A 6,965-nucleotide genomic window follows, 5' to 3' on the forward strand; every position below is an offset into this window, starting at 1 on the left:
ATCATTCCCCTCCAGGAAGTTCAAGAACAATCTACCCTTTGAATGTAAAGAACCTTGAAGAGAGATGTCCACTGTCCGGACTAGCAATGTGGAGCCAAGCCATATAAGATTTTAAACCTGACAGAACTTTAAGACAGAATAACAAACTTTAGCTTTGTATACCGCGTCATCTCCAAATAAGGAGCTCGACTAGGTTAACAATAATAATTAAAAAAAAAAAAAAAAAATACAGAATGAAATAGAAAGAGAAACCTAATCAAAGAGTAAGGCTAATAAGATTTGCAAACAAAATTGTTTTTAAAGTTTTACGAAAAGATAATCCTACCAACATTTTTATTCCCTGATGCCTTTTCACAGACAATCTTAACCTACCCTATAAAACAGTACTCCCCTGATATTCGTGGGGGTTCCGTTCCAGGAACCCCCGCGAATCTTAAAAAAAACGCGAATATAGTTTTTTATGGGGGAGACGGCTTTGACACACTCCCCGTACTTTTTTTTTTTTTTTAGTCCGTCGGGTCCAGCGCTGTTGGTCGTTTGGCGATCCGCTCTCTGTGCCTGCTCTCCAGCCCCAGTGCTGCCGTGCGCTGCTAGTAGAACACCGCCAGATACAAAGGTGCTCTGCTCTCCAGCAGAGTGCAGCCGTCACGAGCCACTATAGCCGTCGAATGTAATTTTAAAATGCCCGCTCTTCTCGGACTGTTCATTCTTCCTTTTTCTGCTGCCGTGGCTCTGCCCGCTCTGCTCTCCGAGACCGAAGGTTGCAGCCGAAGTGAAGCAGGTACAGAGGACACTTATTTAAAGCTTCCGCAGCTCTTCCCCCCACCTATCCTCGACTAGCCCCTTTCTCTCCAGTCCTACCCTGGTCCCCCAGAGTTGGTTTTAAAAGTACTACTCATTCCTGCCGCCCTCTCCTTGTCGGCGGTTCGCGGTCAGAAAATACCACAACTGACCGGGACCACAAACCGCTGACCGGGGGAACACTGTACTCCAGCTTAGACCTTCTGTATTATCCTTTCCTTTAGCTTTCTTATCATAAATTGTAGTTCCTCCCCTCTACCCATTTGTGTTATGTGAAGTTTTTTTTTTTTATTATTAATTTAAAATTTTTATTTTACATAACTTAGATTGTATGCCACTTAGACATACTGTGATTTGCAGGATATCAAAAATATAATAAACTTGAAACTCGAATCCTAGTCTGTATAGGCAACCAGAAGAACTTCATTTTTCAGTTTACACTGTACCTTACTAGTTTACAAAGATGATACTGTTTTTTTTTGTTTCTAAATGAGTTTTGAGAGTGAATGATGAAAACAGAGTGTTTGGTCCAGATTTGCATCAGCTATGTCTTTCTGTGACTGTTATTAGCTCGTTTTTTCAATTGTGGGACCCCAATTATGGCATGCTCTTCCATAGACCTCTGTGATAGTGTCTCTCTCTCCTAATGTTAAAGACACACCATTTTGGGATTAGCTCCTACAGTCAGGGCAGGATTAACCAATAGGCTCAGTAGGCCCAAAATGGTCCGGTGGGCCCGATGAAGGAGGGCATCAACATTGTTTTTTCCAAACGGCGATGGGCCCCTCCAGCATCGATCGGCAATGAGGGCCCCCTCCCCAATCATCAATGCGCCCCCCCCCTATCGTCAGAAAATAAGACAAGCAAGCAACGCGGGTAAGAAAGGCAACGGGAACTGTAATTGTGCAAGCGGTGCTGCTTGCCCAAAGCTTCCCTCTGACGCAGCTTCCTGTCTCCGCCTGGGCGCATGGTGGGGTGGGGCGGGGCAGGGGGGCCCAGTGTACTTGTGTGCCTAGGGGCCCTCGACGAATTAATCCTGCCCTACCTACAGTAATTATGATATGAAGATCTGAAGAGTATATTTGGGGGGGGGGGATTGTATTGTTTTTACATTTTATTGTGTGTGGGATTTATTTGTGAAGCATTTGGTTGTAGTCTGGCTATAAATGTATAAAACATAAATAAATAATATATGAAGGTGAAACTCTATCAAGTCAACCTTACAGCTCTGCTTTCTAATGACTATGAGCTCCTTTTATAAAGCTGGCGCGAGTTCTAGCTGCGTAGCGCGGATTTAGCGCGTGCTAAAATTCTGCGTGCGCCAAAAACGCTAGCGCAGCTTTGTAAAAGGAGCCCTATAGCTCCCTTATAAAAAGATCAGAACAACCCATATGTAATACATTAGAATAATCCTGCTGGCTAAAAACCTTAAAGAGATCAAGATTCAAATAACTTCTTATCTTGCTAAGACAATGCATATCCCCCCCCCAAACAAAAAAAAAAAATAATAATTAACAAAATAGTGCTGAAATCTGATTTTCCAAAGACAAAGTAGAACCCAATATCGCACCACGCACCCTCCTCGACAGTTCAAATTAAAAATAGGTCCATTAATATGTAGCTGTTGATATATAGAAATGTAATAGCAAGCTTGGCTTTTTTTTATCCCCACATTCAAGCAATAAGGGCTCCTTTTACCAAGCTGCGTTAGCGTTTTTAGCGCAAGCAACATTCTAGCGTGCGCTAAACCCGCGCTACGCGGCTAGAACTAACACCAGCTCAATGCTGGCGTTAGCATCTTGCACGCTATTCCGCGCGTTAATGCCCTAAAGCGGCTTAAAAGGAGCCTTAAGATTTAACCCACGTTTCCATGGCACTCTAGAACCTAAATCCATGTTCTCTTTAGTTAATGAAGCCCTTGTAGAATACTTGGCACTCTAGAACCTAATTCCATGGCACTCGAGAACCTAAATCCATGTTCTCTTTAGTTAATGAAGCTCTTGTAGAATATTTGGCACTCTAGAACCTAATTCCATGGCACTCTAGAACCTAAATCCATGTTCTCTTTAGTTAATGAAGCCCTTGTAGAATACTTGGCACTCTAGAACCTAATTCCATGGCACTCGAGAACCTAAATCCATGTTCTCTTTAGTTAATAAAGCTCTTGTAGAATATTTGGCACTCTAGAACCTAATTCCATGGCACTCTAGAACCTAAATCCATGTTCTCTTTAGTTAATGAAGCCCTTGTAGAATACTTGGCACTCTAGAACCTAATTCCATTGCACTCGAGAACCTAAATCCATGTTCTCTTTAGTTAATGAAGCCCTGTAGAATACTTGGCACTCTAGAACCTATTTCCATGGCACCCTAGAACCTAAATCCATGTTCTCTTTAGTTAATGAAGCCCTTGTAGAGTACTTGGCACTCTAGAACCTAAATCCATGTTCTCTTTAGTTAATGAAGCCCTTGTAGAATACTACAGCCAACTAGCAGAATTCAGGGCTTTGTCCTTACATCCCTTTGCTAGATCCAGAGAGATTTTTTTTTAGTTTCTAGCTTCTATGTACTCCTCAACTGGGGGAAGTCTCAAGGAACCTAAGATTACCCAACATCGATGAGCAACAGAAGTCTAAAGCATGTTACAAAAGGATGGATTTTTGGACTGCGGGACCTTGGACTATAGCCCATAGCTTGGAAAATGACAGCCAGGGGCCCCCATCAATTTGCGATCCTGCTTTTCACTCTTCAGCAGTCTCTGGTTCAGGGGGGTGTCCAACCTTGATCCTCAAGGGCCACAATCTAGTCAGTTTTCAGGATTTCCATAATAAATATGAATGAGATAAATTGATATACAATAGAGGCAATGCATGCAAATAGATCTCATGCATATTCATTATGGAAATCCTGAAAACTGACTAGATTGTGGCCCTTGAGGATCAAGGTTGGACACCCCTCCTCTTGTGGCTTGGTCTTCACTCCTTGTCCTTAAAGGCCGTCAATGGCCAGTTTGCAAGATATGTCTACTTACTATGCACAAGATTTACAAAACCTACTAAACTCCAGTGTGTAAATCTCTCTCAGGCATATTTTGTGACAATCGCTGAGAAAAAAAAGGTGACTAAAATCTCCAGAAACAAATAAAATGAGATTTTAATAAATTATGTTAGAGCAAACAATTTGTAATATCAAAGGCCTGTAATATCTGTTTTATGGAAAAAAATAAAAAGTTACAGAAGTTCAACAAAGTATCTTTTGCAAACTGTTTATGGACCCATAACATGAAAAATCAGCTGTTCTCGTATTAGGGATAACAAAACATTCAAGGTAGTTAGCAACAATCAAGAACCTGTACAAGCCCAGTGCATTATAATCACATTCAGAAGAATTTGTCAAATGAGAAGGTCTTTAGCATTTTTCTAAAGGAAAAACCGGAGGAGTTGGAGTTAGGGATCCACTACTTTTGTCACCTTTCCCAAGAGACAGTCACATTTAACAGGATATCCTGAAAACCTGATTGACAGCGAATATCACTGCTCTCCTGCCTTTCAAGTAGCGTCTCATGCGCTCTGCAATTTAGACACATGACAGAGAGACCGCCACTTCTGGAATGAGTTACTTCAGTTCAACCGGGGAAGTCTAAGCCTTCTCCAAGTATCTCCGAGGAAATAGCAGTAGCAGAACCAGGGCTTGAAACATTGTCTTCTTGCAGCCTCCCAAAGTTAAAAATCAAAACACTTTTCTGGATGCTTTTTACGAGTTACGCTGCACTCATCCTCCCTGCAGCCATGCATGGTCATAAAACACACCTGGTGACCCCACTCCAGCCCTTCTATCCTGAATGCTTGCTTCCTTCCTCCCTCCTGTCAAACATGTGGCTCACTCATCCTGCTTGTCCTAGGAGAACCTACGTTACAGGTAAGTAACTACACTTTCCTGCAAAGCGGTAGGAGAGATTCCTACACCTTGTCTTTAAGTTCACTCACATCTCAGATTACTTTTGTTAAAATCCACTTCTTTTTTTTTTTTCCCAGAAAGAATCTAACTCTACAGATCCATATCTCTTGGCCCTATATCCCTGGTGATGCTGGATATGATGGGGACCGATCTTAACTCTGGACACAGGCCTATCTCTTCCCCTGAAGAACAGAGATGCATAAGACCCAGCTTTGTGGGTGCTTGAGCACCCCCAGTATTGATGATTTTGTCCAGGGTAAGGTACTTTCTTATGAGTTTAGCACCCCCCCCCCCAACAATTTTCCAAAATTTGACTCCTACACAAAGGCAGAACTTCTGCCTCTCTTTTCAACCCATCCTCCGCCTGAAATTAAAATAACACAAACCCCTTCTTTTTTTTTACTCCTTGCAAACCACATGTATCTAGAACGGTGCCTGAACATTTTTTTTATATTACAAAATTGCGCCACAGCTCCTGGAACGGAAGGGCCCTGGGTTCCTGCTCCCATGTGCTGCTGTTTTTAAAGGAAGCGCAGCAAGGACTTGGATCCTCATTTACCAGGGTGCTGAAAGGGGGGTGGGGGGGGGGTCCCTCCTACAAAGTGCAAACCTTCACAAAAGTCCCCAATTCGGACTTTAGTTTGTCTTAGGGGTGCTGGTATTTGGGATGCTCCAGGAGGGTTCAAAAAGAGCCCAAACTTGCAGAGAGAGTGCAAGAAGAATGCATACCCGAAAAATTATTTGAGTGCCATGTCAGAGGTCCCCCCTCCCCTCGAAAAAAAGAACGCAGGGGGGAGGGGATCCTTAATATCCGATGCACCTAATTCATCTCTAACTAGTATCCCTAACGTGGTTTTCCCGTTTTGCATCTGATCTGCTTAAAAAAATAATCAACCCCCGTCTCCCCCACCAAAAAAAATATTAAAAACATTCCTTAACTTTACTGCCCATGTGCAGCTCCCGCCCCCTCCTTTCAGGACCCGAAAGAGAACAGAGCCAGCAAGAAAGTCAACTGCAGATGGAAAACACCCGTAAAATAAGTGCAAACCCCCCCCCCTCCCACCTGTCCCCTCCCCTCAAGAGCTTACACTGACATGAATCCTTATTTCGCCTGAAAAGGGGGGTGGGATCCCCTGGCTTACCTTATCCTGGAGGTGTCTCATCCTGCATCGGGGGGGGGGGAGGTGGCATGACACCCCCCCTCCCTTTCCTCCGCTTCCTGCACCTGGAAGGTGGTGTCCTTTTGCTGATGAGCAATAAATAAAGCGAAATTTCCTGCCCACGGCTTCGCACATCCTTCTTCTGCTCGCCCCCTCTCCATCCGTGCATGCGCCCCCCACCCCCTGCTCGGTGCAAGGGCAAGCCCCCCCCCCCATCTAGGGGTGCCGGGACACTCGCTCGCTCGCTCGTTTTCAAACTGCGCAGTTTGATTTTCCATCACAAACACCCTCCTCTCTCCCTCCTTTCCCCGCCTCTTCGGTCCTTACCCTCCTCCTGACAGCTCCAGCGAGCCAGGCTTCGGTTCAACAACAGCCCCTCCCCTCCCGCTGCAGGCACACCCCCCCCCCCTTACACACACACACACCCCCGTGCACTAAGTGCCCCCACTACACCCCGGGACTCGAAAAGCCCCTCCTCCCCCGCTGCAGACACACCCCTCTGCGTGCACACTGAATGCCAGTACACAAGAGCACCCCCAGACTCGGTGCACATGTTGGCACTCTCCCCCACACTAGTGCAAGATGAGGTGGCCATGAAAGGGACCGATCAACAACTCCTTCCCGTTTGAAAGCACGCTCCCCTCACTCACTTCCACTCTGCACAGGGTTTGCAATCTAATCTGTACCTCAGGTAATGGAGGGTGAGCTGATTGTCCAAGGTCACAAGGATTTAATACACATACTAACAGCCCCTCTTTTCATATAGTCTCTGCAGACACACAGATATATAGTGCCACTTTTGCTGTGTGGTTTACATGGGGCAATGAAGTGTTAAGTGACTTGCCCAGAGTCACAAGGAGCTGCAGTAGGAATCAAAACTCATAACCTCAGGGTGCCGAGTGCTCTAACCACTAGGACACTCCTCCACTATACACTACCACACCCTCTTCTTGAACTTCACTCGCCCCTGTGCACATACTGTGCATACAGAACCACACCACGGTCTCTGTGCACAAACACTACACACTGTGCATACAGAACCACACCA

General features: G+C 45.0%; 1 protein-coding gene across 3 annotated transcripts in view; it reads right to left on the bottom strand.

Annotated features, from left to right (window-relative positions):
• The window catches only part of KDM6B (lysine demethylase 6B), a 236,655-nt gene extending 230,604 nt beyond the window's left edge, over positions 1-6,051 (bottom strand). For all 3 annotated transcript variants that reach the window (XM_033924256.1, XM_033924261.1, XM_033924253.1), the window contains exon 1: positions 5,900-6,051. The gene's annotated coding sequence lies outside the window, so the exon portion shown is untranslated. The remainder of the gene's footprint in view (positions 1-5,899) is intronic.
• Positions 6,052-6,965: the final 914 nt, after the last annotated feature.

This window comes from Geotrypetes seraphini, chromosome 16 (assembly GCF_902459505.1).
Source record: "Geotrypetes seraphini chromosome 16, aGeoSer1.1, whole genome shotgun sequence".
In the NCBI taxonomy this organism is placed as follows: Eukaryota; Metazoa; Chordata; class Amphibia; order Gymnophiona; family Dermophiidae; genus Geotrypetes; species Geotrypetes seraphini.